Here is a 21,498-nt window from a genome sequence, read left to right as displayed (position 1 = left end):
AGCATTCGATTATGGTCAACGGTACCGAAAATGCCCGTTGCACCAGCCATCATAACAAATGTCCCAATATAGGATCGATTTAAACCTCTATATATTTTTATTTCACGTTGACAGTGTAGGCTATTATGTGTAGTCCGACTCGAATTACATTTAATTGGGTTACGGCATTCACTTCAATCGAATGAAGTCAAATAGAAACGGCTCGAATTCCTTAATAAGGCTTCTTGGTTTTCAAGCTAACTTTCCGAACAGCTGTTTTATATTGAGTCCTTAAAATGCTACAACACGGTTTTTTTTAAACCAAATAACATTGAACGTCATTGCAAGATATGCATTATATGTGTTAATCTTTTAAATATATGATACTTTCCTGCCAGTAAAAGCCTGTCTTTTATTTTAGTTATTCAATCCATATAATTAAGGTAGATGAGAAAAAACGTTGCTGTGGGCTGGGTGTTGTCAGTACATTTTGTCACGTAGGCTGCCGCTGTTACTCATACATCGTTATGGTTACTGGCTCGCAAAAAGAAACAAAACTTGTCATTGAGAAATCACTTTATCCAAGAAAATTAGAAAGAATACTAACCTTTGCCAGTAGATGGCAGTCGCGTATTAGAAATGGGAGAGTCAGTTGCGACTTGCGTTGAAGTTTTAAGACTGGATATAATGAGTCTCCAGCGAAAATAGTGAACTATTATTGCTTAATGGATGTGATGACACTCCAACAATGAACATATGTGAAAAGTTGTAGCCTCAAAATCAGGCAATGTAGAATTTAATACCTTTTTGAAATTATTTAATACATAATTGTATTAAAACATGAACTGTTTGGGCAGCATTACAAGTTAATTTTAAGGCTGACCTTAGCCATACCATTCCAAGATATTAAAAATCAGTTCATAGTTGTGTGTCAGGGCTATAATATCATGCTGACCACATTTTGTGTGAATGTGATGAACCCCCTAGGAAGAGTATTTCCAAGTTTGGTACGTGAAAAAACACTTAAAAACACACAAAATCCAAAATAGCTCACTTCCTGTTGGGAAAAGTTAAGGGATGCAAAAGAGAAATGTGTGTGTCTTGAGGAGACCCTTATGCCTACCAGACGTGGTGCATTTACGTGAAAGTATATGTCCACAATATTAGAAAAAAGCCATAGGGGGCGCTGTGTAGCCACGCCCAGAAGAATGTGGATATGGATGTGATTGCACTCCAAAAGTGAATATATTTGTAAAATATCAGCTCGATCAGATGATGTAGAACGGAATTAAGCCCACTTCCTGTTTTTGGGTGTAACGTGTGTATTATACGCCTCGCCATTGCCAAACCGTTTGAGATATCAAAAATCCTTTCGTCATTTAGGGTCAGGACTATTCTAAGATCATGATGACTACATTTGGTGTGAATGTGATGAATACCCTAGCAGGAACGCATACAAACATGATAAAAACCTCACTTCCGTTGCCAGATGGTGGCGCTATAACATTGATTTCTTCTTGGTATATGGATGTGATTACACTCTAACAGTGAACATATTTGTAAAATATCAGCCAGATCAGACAATGTAGACCATGAATTTATGGCTACTTCCTGTTGGCGCGGCGTGACATGAAAATTGTACGCCTCGCCATGACCATACCGTTTGAGATATCAAAAATATCCTTTGGAATTAGTATCATGACTATCCTGAGACCGCTTTGACCACATATCGTGTGAATGCAATGAACCCCCTAGGAGGAGTACTTAAAAGTGTAGTACGTGTAAAATGCACAAAATTCAAAATGGCTGACTTCCTGTTCACATATTTGATTCGATGCGAATGAGAAATGTGTTTGGCCAGAGGAACCCCACATGCATACCAAATTAGGTGAAGGTAGCTCAAAGTGCCTGTCCACAATAGAAGACAAAGCATTAGGGGGCGCTGTGGAGTCCCTCGGCCACGCCCAGGTCTGAGCATCTGATTGGTCGTGACAGCCAACACTTGTCATGTGTGTGCAAAATTCCGTGAGTTTCCATCCATGGCAAGCACCTCAAAAATGCTAAATACATTGAAAAAAAAGTGAATAATAATTATAGGGGGCGCTGTCTAGCCACGCCCCGATTGATATGTATATATTTCATATTGTACTCCAACAGTGAACATATTTGTAAAATATCAGCCAGATCGGACGATGTCGAAAAAAAAGTCATTTTTTTGGACGCAATATGTGTACTGTACGACTCGCCATTTCCATACCGTTTGAGATATCAAAAATCCCTTCACAGGTTATGGTCATGACTATCCTAAGATCATGCTGACCACATTTCGTGTGAATGTGATGAATGGCCTAGCAGGAAGGCATACAAATATGATAAAGACCTCACTTCCTGTTGCCAGATGGTGGCGCTATAACATTGACCCGTTCTTGGGATATGGATGTGATTATACTCCAACACTAAACATATTTCTAAAATATCAGCCAGATCAGACGATGTAGACCTTGAAATTATGACCACTTCCTGTTGGCGCGGCGTGACATAAAAATTGCACGCCTCGCCATGACCATCCCGTTTGAGCTATCAAAAATATCCTGGCAATTTAGCATCATGAATATCCTGAGACCATTCTGACCACAGTTGGTGTGAATGCGATGAACCCCCTAGGAGGAGTACGTAAAAGAGTAGTACGTGTAACACACACAAAATCCAAAATAGCTCACTTCCTGTTCGCATATTTGCATCAATGCGAATGAGAAATGTGTTTGAATTGAGGAGCCACACATGGTTACCAAATTAGTTTCATGTAGTTCAAAGTGCCTGCCCACAATAGACAACAATGCAATGGGGGGGGGGGGTCAGCGCAATAGGGGGCGCTGTGGAGTCCCTCGGCCACACCCAGGTCTGAGCATCTGATAGATCCTGACGGCCACCACTTCTGATGTGTCTGCAAAATTTCAAGACTTTTTAGCGATGGCAAGGCCCTCAAAAATGCCCATTTGACGGAAGAGAAAGAATAATAATAATAATAATAATAATAATAATAATAATAATCCTTCCAATAACAATAGGGTCCTTCGCACCCTACGGTGCTTGGGCCCTAATAATAATAATAATAATCTTTACAATAACAATAGGGTCCTTCGCACCCTACGGTGCTTGGGCCCTAATAATAATAATAATAATAATAATAATAATAATAATCCTTCCAATAACAATAGGGTCCTTCGCACCCTACGGTGCTTGGGCCCTAATAATAATCCTTCCAATAACAATAGGGTCCTTCGCACCCTACGGTGCTTGGGCCCTAATAATAATAATAATCTTTACAATAACAATAGGGTCCTTCGCACCCTACGGTGCTTGGGCCCTAAATATATACATATCAATCGGGGCGTGGCTAGACAGCGCCCCCTATAATTATTATTCTCTTTTTTTTCAATGTATTTAGCATTTTTGAGGTGCTTGCCATGGATGGAAACTCACGGAATTTTGCACACACATGAGAAGTGTTGGCTGTCAGGACGTATCAGATGCTCAGACCTGGGCGTGGCCGAGGGACTCCACAGCGCCCCCTAATGCTTTGTCTTCTATTGTGGACAGGCACTTTGAGCTACCTTCACCTAATTTGGTATGCATGTGGGGCTCCTCTGGACAAACACATTTCTCTTTCGCATCGAATCAAATATGTGAACAGGAAGTCAGCCATTTTGAATTTTGTGCATTTTACACGTACTACACTTTTAAGTACTCCTCCTAGGGGGTTCATTGCATTCACACGAAATGTGGTCAAAGTGGTCTCAGGATAGTCATGATAATAATTCCAAAGGATATTTTTGATATCTCAAACGGTATGGTCATGGCGAGGCGTACAATTTTCATGTCACGCCGCGCCAACAGGAAGTAGCCATAAATTCATGCTCTACATTGTCTGATCTGGCTGATATTTTACAAATATGTTCACTGTTAGAGTGTAATCACATCCAAATACCAAGAAGAAATCAATGTTATAGCGCCACCATCTGGCAACGGAAGTGAGGTTTTTATCATGTTTGTATGCGTTCCTGCTAGGGTATTCATCACATTCACACCAAATGTAGTCATCATGATCTTAGAATAGTCCTGACCCTAAATGACGAAAGGATTTTTGATATCTCAAATGGTTTGGCAATGGCGAGGCGTATAATACACACGTTACGCCCAAAAACAGGAAGTGGGCTTAATTCCGTTCTACATCATCTGATCGGGCTGATATTTTACAAATATATTCACTTTTGGAGTACAATCACATCCATATCCACATTCATCTGGGCGTGGCTACACAGCGCCCCCTATGTCTTTTTTCTAATATTGTGGACATATACTTTCACGTAAATGCACCACGACTGGTAGACATAAGGGTCTCCTCAAGACACACACATTTCTCATTTGCATCCCTTAACTTTTCCCAACAGGAAGTGAGCTATTTTGGATTTTGTGTGTTTTTAAGTGTTTTTTCACGTACCAAAGTTTGAAATACTCTTCCTAGGGGGTTCATCACATTCACACAAAATGTGGTCAGCATGATATTATAGCCCTGACACACAACTATGAACTGATTTTTAATATCTTGGAATGGTATGGCTATGGTCAGCCTTAAAATTAACTTGTAATGCTGCCCAAACAGTTCATGTTTTAATACAATTATGTATTAAATCATTTCAAAAAGGTATTAAATTCTACATTGCCTGATTTTGAGGCTACAACTTTTCACATATGTTCATTGTTGGAGTGTCATCACATCCATTAAGCAATAATAGTTCACTATTTTCGCTGGAGACTCATTATATCCAGTCTTAAAACTTCAACGCAAGTCGCAAATGACTCTCCCATTTCTAATACGCGACTGCCATCTACTGGCAAAAGTTGGTATTGTATATATCTTGCAATGACGTTCAATGTTATTTGGTTTATAAAAAACCGTGTTGTAGCATTTTAAGGACTCAATACAAAACAGCTGTTCGGAAAGTTGGCTTGAAAACCAAGAAGCGTTATTAAAGAATTTGAGCCGTTTCTATTTGACTTCATTCGATTGAAGTGAATGCCGTAACCCAATTAAATGTAATTCGCGTCGGAATACACACAATCGCCTACACTGTGAACGTGAAATAAAAATATATAGAGGTTTAAATCGATCCTATATTGGGACATTTGTTATGATGGCTGGTGCAACGGGCATTTTCGGTACCGTTGACCATAATCGAATGCTAGCATTTATATCATTACACTGACCAAGTCCTGTTAAAAAGCACATTTTTGGTTCCTTTGTGGAAACAGTGAAGTTGTCTACATAATCTATTCTACTCACAGACTAACTGCGTCGCTGTAACTTCCCCCCATTTCTTATACGGGGATTCCATTTATTTGCTGAAAGTGGTACTTTTTTTTTTTTCTTCCTTCAAGTGATTTTTCAACGATAGGTTTTTGTTTTTTTCTAGCAGCAGTAGGCATAACGATGTATGATTTACAGCTGCAGCCTACGTGACAAAATGTATTGACAACACCCAGCCCGACGTTTCTTTGCATCTATTTTCATTCTATGAATTGAATATCTGAAATAAATATTAAAGACATTTAATGACTGTCTTTAACTGGCAGGAGAGTAGCATATATTTAAAAGAGTCAAAAGTCAAAAAGAAACGTTAACGTTTGAGATGGCTCTGGTCGAACTCTGTGTTAACATGAGACCGTTATTTTCAAAAAAGGTATGGCATGCAGGTCGTTGGCTAACAGCAGCCAACCTGTCCACTGTCTGTGTGAGTCAAAAAACAGGTCAGCTACGTTTGTTTACATGAATAGAAAACTTTCAGTTAAATCGCCAGATATGTTAGTTTATTTTGCTTGTCATTAAACACGAATTAAGAGAACATACAATTTGGCTAGGAATTTTTGACTTAATATGAAAATACCGGATTGAGGGCAGAGACTTGGCATCTCCTTTAGATTTGGCTGAACAAATGCGTTTCAGGCAGCATAATTACCGGTGAAATGGAAAAGAATGATGCTGGCTAACTAGACGTTTATTGCAATATTATCCGACACTTAGGAGAGAAATTATTTAACCAAGATAAAAGGAAACATACAACTTTTGGTCAATAGATGGCGTACGTGTATAAGAGGGCAGTATAGCTTAATGGTTCAGACAGTGGATTAAGACATGCAAGGTCCTCAGTTCCATCCCCGGTGCGGCCACAATAAAGTTGAATAGTTTCTTTACGCCAATGGTTTTATTTTGAGTGCATTTTTATAACCGAATGTCTTCTCAAGCGTAAATTGTGCCTCCCGCTGTAAAATCTATTGAAATTAATTCATCTCTGCTCTCCATACAGGACTGGTGCATATTATTACAATGTGCAAGCAAGAAGTAATTTTTGTTTCATTCTACATTGTCTGATGTGGCAGAAACTTCACACATGTTCATTTTTGGAGTGTAATCTCATCCATTTTCCAATAAAGGCTCAATGGCAAAGCGCCACCCGCTGGCAACAGGAAGTGAGCCTTATATTGCATTCTTAAGCATTATTTTTCAATGGGTTCATGACATTCACGGTAAATGTGGTCAGCATGATGCTAGGATGGTCCTGACAAAACAGATTTTTGATTTACTGGGATGATATAGCTATGGTCAGGCACATAAAAAACACATCATGCCAGACAAACAGGAAGTGGTCATACTTAAATTCTCCAATGTCTGATGTGACTGCAACTTTACACAGATGCTCAGTGTTGGAGTGTAATCAAATCCATATTCCAAAAACGACTCAATGTTAAAGCAGCATCATCTGGAAACAGGAATTGACCTTAATTTCGCTCAACGTCTTCCGATGTGGCTGAAAATGTACAAATATGTTTATTTCTGGAGTGTAATCAAATTCAAAAACCATACATGGCTCAATAATATAGCGCCACCATCTGGCAATAGGAAATGAGGCTTATATCATTGATGCGTTCCAATAGCAGCGCCAACATCTTCATTGATAAAAAGGGAATTCCTGTGCACACTATACGTTGTCCAGGAAGGTGATTATTTCCAAAGTGTGTACATGTTGTGAAACATGTCATTGGCAGAACTATGCCACCAAGGCGGTTGCCCCCATGGTGCTTGGGCCCGTTCATTGCTGCTTGCAGCTATATTTATTATTATTATTATTATTATTCTTTTTTTTTCAATGTTTTGTGCATTTTTGAGGTGCTTGCCATGAATGAAAACTCACGGAATTTTTCACACACATCAGAAGTGGTGGCTGTCAGGATCTCTCACATGCTCAGACCTGGGCGTCGCTGAGGGACTCCACAGCGCCCCCTATCGCATTGTCTTCTATTGTGGGCAGGCACTTTGAGCTACCTGCACCATATTTAGTATGCATATAGCACTCCTCAGGGCAAACACATTTCAAATTCGCATCTAATCAAATATCCAAACAGGAAGTCAGCCATTTTGGATTTTGTGCGTTTTACACGTTCTACACTTTTAAGTACTCCTCCTAGGGGGTTCATTGCATTCACAGCAACTGTGGTCAGAATGGTCTTAGGATAGTCATGATGCTAAATTGCCAGGATATTTTTGATAGCTCAAACGGGACAGTCACGGGGAGGATTACAATTTTTATGTCACGCCACGCCAACAGGAAGTGGCCGTAATTTCATGGTTGACATCGTCTGATCTGGCTGATATTTTAGAAATACGTTTACTGTTGGAGTATAAACACATCCATGTCCCAAGAACGGGTCAATGTTATAGCGCCACCATCTGGCAACAGGAAGTGTGGTCTTCATTATATTTGTATGCCTTCCTGCTAGGGCATTCATCACATTCACACCAAATGTGGTCAGCATGATCTTAAGATAGTCCTTACACTAAATTGCGAAGGGATTTTTGATATCTCAAACGGTATGGAAATGGCGAGTCGTAGAGTAGACATAGTGCGTGCAAAAAAATGACTTTTTTTTCGATATCGTCCGATCTGGCTGATATTTTAGAAATATGTTCACTGTTGGAATACAATATCAAATATAAACATATCAATCGGGGCGTGGCTAGACAGCGCCCCCTATAATTATTATAATCTTTTTTTTCTATGTTTTGTGCATTTTTGAGGTGCTTGCCATGGATGAAAACTCATGGAATTTTGCACACACATGAGAAGTGGTGTCTCTCAGGAACTGTCAGATGCTCAGACCTGGGCGTGGCCAAGGGACTCCACAGCGCCCCCTATTGCTTTGTCTTCTATTGTGGACAGGCACTTTGAGCTACCTTCACCTAATTTGGTGCGCTTGTGGGGCTCCTCTGGACAAACACATTTCTCATTCGCATCGAATCAAATATGTGAACAGGAAGTCAGCCATTTTGAATTTTGTGCATTTTACACGTACTACACTTTTAAGTACTCCTCCTAGGGCGTTCATTGCATTCACACGAAATGTGGTCAAAGTGGTCTCAGGATAGTCATGATACTAATTCCAAAGGATATTTTTGATATCTCAAACGGTATGGTCATGGCGAGGCGTACAATTTTCATGTCACGCCGCGCCAACAGGAAGTAGCCATAAATTCATAATCTACATTGTCTGATCTGGCTGATAATTTACAAATATGTTCAATGTGAGAGTGTAATCACATCCAAATACCAAGAAGAAATCAATGTTATAGCGCCACCATCTGGCAACGGAAGTGACGTTTTTATCATGTTTGTATGCGTTCCTGCTAGGGTATTCATCACATTCACACCAAATGTAGTCATCATGATCTTAGAATAGTCCTGACCCTAAATGACGAAAGGATTTTTGATATCTCAAACGGTTTGGCAATGGCGAGGCGTATAATACACACGTTACGCCCAAAAACAGGAAGTGGGCTTAATTCCGTTCTACATCATCTGATCGGGCTGATATTTTACAAATATATTCACTTTTGGAGTGCAATCACATCCATATCCACATTCATCTGGGCGTGGCTACACAGCGCCCTCTATGGCTTTTTTCTAATATTGTGGACATATACTTTCACGTAAATGCACCACGTCTGGTAGGCATAAGGGTCTCCTCAAGACACACACATTTCTCATTTGCATCCCTTAACTTTTCCCAACAGGAAGTGAGCTATTTTGGATTTTGTGTGTTTATAAGTGTTTTTTCACGTACCAAACTTTGAAATACTCTTCCTAGGGGGTTCATCACATTCACACAAAATGTGGTCAGCATGATATTATAGCCCTGACACACAACTATGAACTGATTTTTAATATCTTGGAATGGTATGGCTATGGTCAGCCTTAAAATTAACTTGTAATGCTGCCCAAACAGTTCATGTTTTAATACAATTATGTATTAAATAATTTCAAAAAGGTATTAAATTCTACATTGCCTGATTTTGAGGCTACAACTTTTCACATATGTTCATTGTTGGAGTGTCATCACATCCATTAAGCAATAATAGTTCACTATTTTCGCTGGAGACTCATTATATCCAGTCTTAAAACTTCAACGCAAGTCGCAAATGACTCTCCCATTTCTAATACGCGACTGCCATCTACTGGCAAAAGTTGGTATTGCATATATCTTGCAATGACGTTCAATGTTATTTGGTTTAAAAAAAACCGTGTTGTAGCATTTTAAGGACTCAATACAAAACAGCTGTTCGGAAAGTTAGCTTGAAAACCAAGAAGCCTTATTAAGGAATTCGAGCCGTTTCTATTTGACTTCATTCGGTTGAAGTGAATGCCGTAACCCAATTAAATGTAATTCGCGTCGGAATACACATAATAGCCTACACTGTCAACGTGAAATAAAAATATATAGAGGTTTAAATCGATCCTATATTGGGACATTTGTTATGATGGCTGGTGCAACGGGCATTTTCGGTACCGTTGACCATAATCGAATGCTAGCATTTATATCATTACACTGACCAAGTCCTGTTAAAAAGCACATCACCTTTGTGGAAACAGTGAAGTTGTCTACACAATCTGTTCTACTCACAGACTAACTGCGTCGCTGTAACTTCCCCCCATTTCTGATACGGCGATTCATTTTATTGGCAGAAAGTGGTACTTTCATTTTTTTCTTCCTTCAAGTGATTTTTCAACGATAGGTTTTTGTTTTTTTCTAGCGAGCCAGTAGGCATAACGATGTATGATTTACAGCTGCAGCCTACGTGACAAAATGTATTGACAACACCCAGCCCGACGTTTCTTTGCATCTATTTTCATTACATGAATTGAATAACTAAAAGAAATATTAAAGACATTTAAAGACTTAAAGACAGGCTTTAACTGGCAGGAGAGTATCATATTTTTAAAAGATTAACACATGAAGTCAAAAAGAAACTTTAGCGTCTGAGGTGGCTCTGCTCGAACGCTGTGTTAACATGAGACCGTTTTGTTCAACAAAGGTATCACATGCAGGTCGTTGCGAGATGACACGCACGGGCTAACAGCAGCCAGCCAGTCCACTGTCTGTGTGAGTCAAAAAACAGGTCAGCTACGTTGGTTTACATGAATAGAAAACTTTCAGTTAAATCGCCAGCTATGTTAGTTTATTAGGCTTGTCATTAAACACGAATTAAGAGAACATACAATTTCGCTAGGAATGGTAAATTAATATGAAAATACTGTATTGAGGGCAGAGAGTTGGCATCTTTTAGATTTGGCTGAACAAATGCGTTTCAGGCAGCATAATTACCAGTGAAATGGAAAAGAATGATGCTGGTTAACTAGACGTTTCGTGCAATATTATCCGACACTTCGTAGAGAAATTATTAAACCAAGATAAAAGGAGACATTTGGCCAATAGATGGCACCCGTGTATAAGCGGGCAGTATAGCGTAATGGTTAGGGCGGTGGATTAAGGCACGCAAATTCAGCCGTTCGATCCCCGCTGCAGCCACAATGAATTTGAATAGTTTCTTGAAGCCAATTGTTTTCATTTTGAGTGCATGTTTATGGCCTAATGACTTTTCAAGCATAAATTGTGCCTCCCCGTGTAAAAACTATGGAAATTAATTAATCTCTGCTCTCCATACAGGACTGTAGCATGTTATCACAATGTGCAAGCAAGACGTTATTTTTATTTCATTCTACATTGTCTGTTGTGGCTGAAACTTCACACGTTCATTTTTGGAGTGTAATCTCATCCATTTTCCAATAAAGGCTAAATGGCAAAGCGCCACCCGCTGGCAACAGGAAGTGAGCCTTATATTGCATTCTTAAGCATTATTTTTCAATGGGTTCATGACATTCACGGTAAATGTGGTCAGCATGATGCTAGGATGGTCCTGACAAAACAGATTTTTGATTTACTGGGATGATATAGCTATGGTCAGGCAGATAAACACATCATGCCAGACAAACAGGAAGTGGTCATACTTAAATTCTCCAATGTCTGATGTGACTGCAACTTTACACAGATGCTCAGTGTTGGAGTGTAATCAAATCCATATTCCAAAAACGACTCAATGTTATAGCAGCATCATCTGGAAACAGGAATTGACCTTAATTTCGCTGAACATCTTCCGATGTGGCTGAAAATGTACAAATATGTTTATTTCTGGAGTGTAATCAAATTCAAAAAACATACACGGATCAATAATATAGCGCCACCATCTGGCAACAGGAAGTGAGGCTGATATCATTGATGCATTCCAATAGCAGCGCCAACATCTTCATTGATCAAAGGGAAATTCCTGTGCACACTATACGTTGTCCAGGAAGGTGATTATTTCCAAAGTGTGTACATGTTGTGAAACATGTCATTGGCAGAACTATGCCACCAAGGCGGTTGCCCCCATGGGGCTTGGGCCCGTTCATTGCTGCTTGCAGCTATATTTAGGGCCCAAGCACCGTAGGGTGCGAAGGACCCTATTGTTATTGGAAGGATTATTATTATTATTATTATTATTATTATTATTATTATTATTAGGGCCCAAGCACCGTAGGGTGCGAAGGACCCTATTGTTATTGTAAAGATTATTATTAGGGCCCAAGCACCGTAGGGTGCGAAGGACCCTATTGTTATTGGAAGGATTATTATTATTAGGGCCCAAGCACCGTAGGGTGCGAAGGACCCTATTGTTATTGGAAGGATTATTATTATTATTATTATTATTATTATTATTATTATTATTATTCTTTTTTTTTCAATGTTTTGTGCATTTTTGAGGTGCTTGCCATGGATGAAAACTCACAGAATTTTGCAAACACATCAGAAGTCGTGGCTGTCAGGTTGTCTCAGATGCTCAGACCTGGGCGTGGCTGAGGGACTCCACAGCGCCCCCTATCGCATTGTCTTCTATTGTGGGCAGGCACTTTGAGCTACCTTCACAAAATTTAGTACGCATATAGCACTTCTCAGGCCAAACACATTTCTCATTCGCATCTAATCAAATATACAAACAGGAAGTCAGCCATTTTGGATTTTGTGCGTTTTACACGTACTGCACTTTTAAGTACTCCTCCTAGGGGGTTCATCACATTCACACCACCTGTGGTCAGAATGGTCTCAGGATAGTCATGATGCTAAATTGCCAGGATATTTTTGATAGCTCAAACGGGACGGTCCTGGGGAGGCGTAGAATTTTTATGTCACGCCACGCCAACAGGAAGTGGCCGTAATTTCATGGTCTACATCGTCTGATCTGGCTGATATTTTAGAAATACGTTTATTGTTGGAGTATAATCACATCCATATCCCAAGAACGGGTCAATGTTATAGCGCCACCATCTGGCAACAGGAAGTGTGGTCTTTATCATATTTGTATGCCTTCCTGCTAGGGCATTCATCACATTCACATGAAATGTGGTCCGCATGATCTTAGGAAAGTCATGACCATAAGCTGTGAAGGGATTTTTGATATCTCAAACGGTATGGAAATGGCGAGTCGTACAGTACACATATTGCGTGCAAAAAAATGACTTTTTTTTTGACATCGTCCGATCTGGCTGATATTTTACAAATATGTTCACTGTTGGAGTACAATATGAAATATATACATATCAATCGGGGCGTGGCTAGACAGCGCCCCCTATAATTATTATTCTCTTTTTTTTCAATGTATTTTGCATTTTTGAGGTGCTTGCCATGGATGAAAACTCACAGAACTTTGCACACACATGAGAAGTGTTGGCTGTCAGGATGTATCAGATGCTCAGACCTGGGCGTGGCCGAGGGACTCCACAGCGCCCCCTAATGCTTTGTCTTCTATTGTGGACAGGCACTTTGAGCTACCTTCACTTAATTTGGTATGCTTGTGGGACTCCTCTGGACAAACACATTTTTCATTCGCATCGAATGAAATATGTGAACAGGAAGTCAGCCATTTTGAATTTTGTGCATTTTACACGTACTACACTTTTAAGTACTCCTCCTAGGGGGTTCATTGCATTCACACGAAATGTGGTCAAAGTGGTCTCAGGATAGTCATGATACTAATTCCAAAGGATATTTTTTATATCTCAAACGGTATGGTCATGGCGAGGCGTAAAATTTTCATGTCACGCCGCGCCAACAGGAAGTAGCCATAAATTCATGGTCTACATTGTCTGATCTTTCTGATATTTTACAAATATGTTCACTGTTAGAGTGTAATCACATCCAAATACCAAGAAGAAATCAATGTTATAGCGCCACCATCTGGCAACGGAAGTGAGGTTTTTATCATGTTTGTATGCGTTACTGCTAGGGTATTCATCACATTCACACCAAATGTAGTCATCATGATCTTAGAATAGTCCTGACCCTAAATGACGAAAGGATTTTTGATATCTCAAACGGTTTGGCAATGGCGAGGCGTATAATACACACGTTACGCCCAAAAACAGGAAGTGGGCTTAATTCCGTTCTACATCATCTGATCGGGCTGATATTTTACAAATATATTCACTTTTGGAGTGCAATCACATCCATATCCACATTCATCTGGGCGTGGCTACACAGCGCCCCCTATGGCTTTTTTCTAATATTGTGGACATATACTTTCACGTAAATGCACCACGTCTGGTAGGCATAAGGGTCTCCTCAAGACACACACATTTCTCATTTGCATCCCTTAACTTTTCCCAACAGGAAGTGAGCTATTTTGGATTTTGTGTGTTTTTAAGTGTTTTTTCACGTACCAAACTTTGAAATACTCTTCCTAGGGGGTTCATCACATTCACACAAAATGTGGTCAGCATGATATTATAGCCCTGACACACAACTATGAACTGATTTTTAATATCTTGGAATGGTATGGCTATGGTCAGCCTTAAAATTAACTTGTAATGCTGCCCAAACAGTTCATGTTTTAATACAATTATGTATTAAATAATTTCAAAAAGGTATTGCCTGATTTTGAGGCTACAACTTTTCACATATGTTCATTGTTGGAGTGTCATCACATCCATTAAGCAATAATAGGTCACTATTTTCGCTGGAGACTCATTATATCCAGTCTTAAAACTTCAACGCAAGTCGCAACTGACTCTCCCATTTCTAATACGCGACTGCCATCTAGTGGCAAAGGTTAGTATTCTTTCTAATTTTCTTGGATAAAGTGATTTCTCAATGACAAGTTTTGTTTCTTTTTGCGAGCCAGTAACCATAACGATGTATGAGTAACAGCGGCAGCCTACGTGACAAAATGTACTGACAACACCCAGCCCACAGCAACGTTTTTTTCATCGACCTTAATTTTATGGATTGAATAACTAAAATAAAGGACAGGCTTTTACTGGCAGGAAAGTATCATATATTTCAAAGATTAACACATATAATGCAGATCTTGCATTGACGTTCAATGTTATTTGGTTTTAAAAAAAACGTATTGTAGCATTTTAAGGACTCAACACAAAACAGCTGTTCGGAAAGTTGGCTTGAAAACCAAGAAGCCTTATTCAGGAATTCGAGCCGTTTCTATTTGACTTCATTCGATTGAAGTGAATGCCGTAACCCAATTAAATGTAATTCGCGTCGGAATACACACAATCGCCTACACTGTCAAATGAAATAAAAATATATAGATGTTTAAATCGATCCTATATTGGGACATTTGTTATGATGGCTGGTGCAACGGGCATTTTCGGTACCGTTGACCATAATCGAATGCTAGCATTTATATCATTACACTGACCAAGTCCTGTTTAAAAGCACATTTTTGGTTCCTTTGTGGAAACAGTGAAGTTGTCTACATAATCTATTCTACTCACAGACTAACTGCGTCGCTGTAACTTCCCCCCATTTCTGATACGGGGATAGGTTTTTGTTTTTTTCTAGCGAGCCAGTAGGCATAACGATGTATGATTTACAGCTGCAGCCTACGTGACAAAATGTATTGACAACACCCAGCCCGACGTTTCTTTGCATCTATTTTCATTATATGAATTGAATATCTAAAATAAATATTTAAAAAATTTAATGACTGTCTTTAAATGGCAGGAGAGTATCATATATTTTAAAGAGTAACACATGAAGTCAAAAAAAAAACGTTAGCATTCGAGGTGGTGCTCGAACACTGTGTTAAGATGAAACCGTTATGTTCAACAAAGGTATGGCTTGCAGGTCGTTGCGAGATGACAGATATTGGCTAACAGGAGCCAATCTGTCCACTTGTCTGTGTGAGTCAAAAAACAGGTCCGCTACGTTGGTTTACATGAATAGAAAACTTTCCGTTAAATCGCCAGCTATGTTAGTTTATTTTGCTTGTCATTAAACACGAATTAAGAGAACATACAATTTCGCTAGGAATTTGTGACTTAATATGAAAATAACGGATTGAGGGCAGAGACTTGGCATCTCCTTTAGATTTGGCTGAACAAATGCGTTTCAGGCAGCATAATTACCAGTGAAATGGAAAAGAATGATGCTGGCTAACGAGACGTTTAATGCAATATTATCCGACACTTCGGAGAGAAATTATTTAACCAAGATAAAAGGAAACATACAACTTTTGGCCAATAGATAGCGTACGTGTATAAGAGGGCAGTATAGTTTTACGGTTCAGGCAGTGGATTAAGACATGCAAGGTCCGCGGTTCCATCCCTGGTGCGGCCACAATAAAGTTGAATAGTTTCTTTAAGCCAATGGTTTCATTTTGAGTGCATATTTATAACCGAATGACTTCTCAAGCATAAATTGTGCCTCCCGCTGTAAAATCTATGGAAATGAATTCATCTCTGCTCTCCATACAGGACTGGAGCATATTATTACAATGTGCAAGCAAGAAGTAATTTTTGTTTCATTCTACATTGTCTGATGTGGCTAAAACTTCACACATGTTCATTTTTGGAGTGTAATCTCATCCATATAGCAATAAAGGCTCAATGGCATAGCTCCACCATCTGGCAAAAGGAAGTGGCCTTAATTTCACTCGACATCTTCCGATGTGGCTGAAAATGTAAAAATATTTTGATTATTGCAGTGTAATTAAATCCATGTATCAAAAATGGCTCAATGTTATAGCGCCACCTGCTGGCAACAGGAAGTGGCCTTAATTTCACTCAACATCTTCCGATGTGGCTTAGAATTTAGAAATAGGTTTATTATTGGAGTGTAATCAAATTCAAAAACCATACATGGTTCAATATTATAGCGCCACCATCTGGCAACAGGAAGTGAGGCTTATATCATTGATGCATTCCAATAGCAGCACCAACATCCTCATTGCTCAAAGGGGAATTCCTGTGCACACTATACGTTGTCCAGGAAGGTGATTATTTCCAAAGTGTGTACATGTTGTGAAACATGTCATTGGCACAACTATGCCACCAAGGCGGTTGCGCCCATGGTGCTTGGGCCCGTTCATTGCTGCTTGCAGCTATATTTAGGGCCCAAGCACCGTAGGGTGCGAAGGACCCTATTGTTATTGTAAAGATTATTATTATTATTATTATTATTATTATTATTATTCTTTTTTCTATATGCAAATGGGCCTTTTTGAGGTGCTTGCCATGCATAAAAAGTCTGGGAATTTTGCACACACATCAGAAATGAGGACCTTCAGGATCGATTAGATGCTCAGACCTGGGCGTGGCCGAGAGACTCCACAGCGCCCCCTATCGCATTGTCATCTATTGTGGGCAGGCACTTTGAGCTACTATCACAAAATTTAGTACGCTTATAGCACTCCTCGGTCCAAACACATTTCTCATTCGCATCTAATCAAATATACAAACAGGAAGTCAGCCATTTTGGATTTTGTGCGTTTTACACGTACTGCACTTTTAAGTACTCCTCCTAGGGGGTTCATCACATTCACACCACCTGTGGTCAGAATGGTCTCAGGATATTCATGATGCTAAATTGCCAGGATATTTTTGATAGCTCAAACGGGACGGTCCTGGGGAGGCGTATAATTTTTATGTCACGCCACGCCAACAGGAAGTGGCCGTAATTTCATGGTTTACATCGTCTGATCTGGCTGATATTTTAGAAATACGTTTATTGTTGGAGTATAATCACATCCATATCCCAAGAACGGGTCAATGTTATAGCGCCACCATCTGGCAACAGGAAGTGAGGTCTTTATCATATTTGTATGCCTTCCTGCTAGGGCTTTCATCACATTCACACGAAATGTGGTCAGCATGATCTTAGGATAGTCAGGACCATAAGCTGTGAAGGGATTTTTGATATCTCAAACGGTATGGAAATGGCGAGTCGTACAGTACACATATTGCGTGCAAAAAAATGACTTTTTTTTTGACATCGTCCGATCTGGCTGATATTTTACAAATATGTTCACTGTTGGAGTACAATATGGAATATATACATATCAATCGGGGCGTGGCTAGACAGCGCCCCCTATAATTATTATTCTCTTTTTTTTCAATGTATTTTGCATTTTTGAGGTGCTTGCCATGGATGAAAATGCACAGAATTTTGCACACACATGAGAAGTGTTGGCTGTCAGAAAGTATCAGATGCTCAGACCTGGGCGTGGCCGAGGGACTCCACAGCGCCCCCTAATGCTTTTTCTTCTATTGTGGACAGGCACTTAGAGCAACCTTCACCTAATTTGGTATGCATGTGGGGCTCCTCTGGACAAACACATTTCTCTTTCGCATCCAATCAAATATGTGAACAGGAAGTCAGCCATTTTGAATTTTGTGCATTTTACACGTACTACACTTTTAAGTACTCCTCCGAGGGGGTTCATTGCATTCACACGAAATGTGGTGAAAGCGGTCTCAGGATAGTCATGATACTAATTCCAAAGGATATTTTTGATATCTCAAACGGTATGGTCATGGCGAGGCGTATAATTTTCATGTCACGCCGCGCCAACAGGAAGTTGCCATAAATTCATGGTCTACATTGTCTGATCTGGCTGATATTTTACAAATATGTTCACTGTTAGAGTGTAATCACATCCATATACCAAGAAGAAGTCAATGTTATAGCGCCACCATCTGGCAACAGGAAGTGAGGTTTTTATCATGTTTGTATTCGTTCCTGCTAGGGTATTCATCACATTCACACCAAATGTAGTCAGCATGATCTTAGAATAGTCCTGACCCTAAATGACAAAAGGATTTTTGATATCTCAAACGGTTTGGCAATGGCGAGGCGTATAATACACAAGTTAGACCCAAAAACAGGAAGTGGGTTTAATTCCGTTCTACATCATCTGATCGGGCTGATATTTTGCAAATATATTCACTTTTGGAGTGCAATCACATCCATATCCACATTCATCTGGGCGTGGCTACACAGCGCCCCCTATGGCTTTTTTCTAATATTGTGGACACATACTTTCACGTAAATGCACCACGTCTGGTAGGCATAAGGGTCTCCTCAAGACACACACATTTCTCATTTGCATCCCTTAACTTTTCCCAACAGGAAGTGAGCTATTTTGGATTTTGTGTGTTTTAAAGTGTTTTTTTTCATGTACCAAACTTTGAAATACTCTTCCTAGGGGGTTCATCACATTCACACAAAATGTGGTCAGCATGATATTATAGCCCTGACACACAACTATGAACTGATTTTTAATATCTTGGAATGGTATGGCTATGGTCAGCCTTAAAATTAACTTGTAATGCTGCCCAAATAGGAAAATTATATATTAAATAATTTCAAAAAGGTATTAAATTCTACATTGCCGGATTTTGAGGCAACAACTTTTCACATATGTTCATTGTTGGAGTGTCATCACATCCATTAAGCAATAATAGTTCACTATTTTCGCTGGAGACTCATTATATCCAGTCTTAAAACTTCAACGCAAGTCGCAAATGACTCTCCCATTTCTAATACGCGACTGCCATCTACTGGCAAAAGTTGGTATTGTATATATCTTGCAATGACGTTCAGTGTTATTTGGTTTAAAAAAACCGTGTTGTCGCATTTTAAGGACTCAATACAAAACAGCTGATCGGAAAGTTAGCTTGAAAACCAAGAAGCCTTATTAAGGAATTCGAGCCGTTTCTATTTGACTTCATTCGATTGAAGTGAATGCCGTAACCCAATTAAATGTAATTCGCGTCGGAATACACATAATTGCCTACACTGTCAACGTGAAATAAAAATATATAGAGGTTTAAATCGATCCTATATTGGGACTTTTGTTATCATGGCTGGTGCAACGGGCATTTTCGGTACCGTTGACCATAAGCGAATGCTAGCAATTATATCATTACACTGACCAAGTCCTGTTAAAAAGCACATTTTTGACTCCTTTGTGGAAACAGTGAAGTTGTCTACACAATATATTCTACTCACAGACTAACTGCGTCGCTGTAACTTCCCCCCATTTCTGATACGGGGATTCCATTTATTGGCAGAAAGTGGAACTTTTATTTTTTTCTTCCTTCAACTGATTTTTCAACGATAGGTTTTTGTTTTTTTTCTAGCAGCAGTACCCATAACGATGTATGATTTACAGCTGCAGCCTACGTGACAAAATGTATTGACAACACCCAGCCCGACGTTTCTTTGCATCTATTTTCATTATATGAATAGAATATCTGAAATAAATATTAAAGACATTTAATGACTGTCTTTAACTGGCAGGAGAGTAGCATATATTTAAAAGAGTCAAAAGTCAAAAAGAAACGTTAACGTTTGAGATGGCTCTGGTCGAACTCCGTTATGTTCAACAAAGGTATGGCATGCAGGTCGTTGCGAGATGACGCGCATTGGCTAACAGCAGCCAGCCTGTCCACTGTCTGTGTGAGTCAAAAAACAGGTCAGCTACGTTTGTTTACATGAATAGAAAACTTTCAGTTAAATCGCCAGATATGTTAGTTTATTATGCTTGTCATTAAACACGAATTAAGAGAACATACAATTTCGCTAGGAATTTTTGACTTAATATGAAAATACCGGATTGAGGGCAGAGACTTGGCATCTCCTTTAGATTTGGCTGAACAAATGCGTTTCAGGCAGCATAATTACCGGTGAAATGGAAAAGAATGATGCTGGCTAACTAGACGTTTAATGCAATATTATCCGACACTTAGGAGAGAAATTATTTAACCAAGATAAAAGGAAACATACAACTTTTGGCCAATAGATGGCGTACGTGTATAAGAGGGCAGTATAGCTTATTGGTTCAGACAGTGGATTAAGACATGCAAGGTCCGCAGTTCCATCCCCGGTGCGGCCACAATAAAGTTGAATAGTTTCTTTACGCCAATGGTTTTATTTTGAGTGCATATTTATAACCGAATGACTTCTCAAGCGTAAATTGTGCCTCCCGCTGTAAAATCTATTGAAATTAATTCATCTCTGCTCTCCATACAGGACTGGAGCATATTATTACAATGTGCAAGCAAGAAGTAATTTTTGTTTCATTCTACATTGTCTGATGTGGCAGAAACTTCACACATGTTCATTTTTGGAGTGTAATCTCATCCATATACCAAGAAAGGCTCAATGGCATAGCACCACCATCTGCGAACAGGAAGTGGCTTTAATTTTACTTGACATCTTCCAATTTGGCTGAAAATGTACAAATATGTTAATTATTGGAGTGTAATCAAATCCATGAACCATACACGGCTCAATATTATACCGCCACCATCTGGCAACAGGAAGTGGCTTAAATTTTACTTGACATCTTCCAATTTGGCTGAAAATGTACAAATATGTTCATTATTGGAGTGTAATCAAATCCATGAACCATACCTGACAAAACAGATTTTTGATTTACTGGGATGATATAGCAATGGTCAGGCACATAAAAAACCCATCATGCCAGACAAACAAAAAGTGGTCATACTTAAATTCTTCAATGTCTGATGTGACTGCAACTTTACAAAGATGCTCAGTGTCTGAGTCTAATCAAATCCATATTCCAAAAATGACTCAATGTTATAGCAGCATCATCTGGAAACAGGAATTAACCTTAATTTCGCTCAACATCTTCCGATGTGGCTGAAAACGTACAAATATGTTTATTTCAGGAATGTAATCAAATTCAAAAACCATACATGGCTCAATATTATAGCGCCACCATCTGGCAATAGGAAGAGAGGCTTATATCATTGATGCATTCCAATAGCAGCA

Source organism: Conger conger, chromosome 3, assembly GCF_963514075.1.
Source record: "Conger conger chromosome 3, fConCon1.1, whole genome shotgun sequence".
Taxonomy (NCBI): Eukaryota; Metazoa; Chordata; class Actinopteri; order Anguilliformes; family Congridae; genus Conger; species Conger conger.
This window is presented reverse-complemented; position numbering follows the sequence as displayed.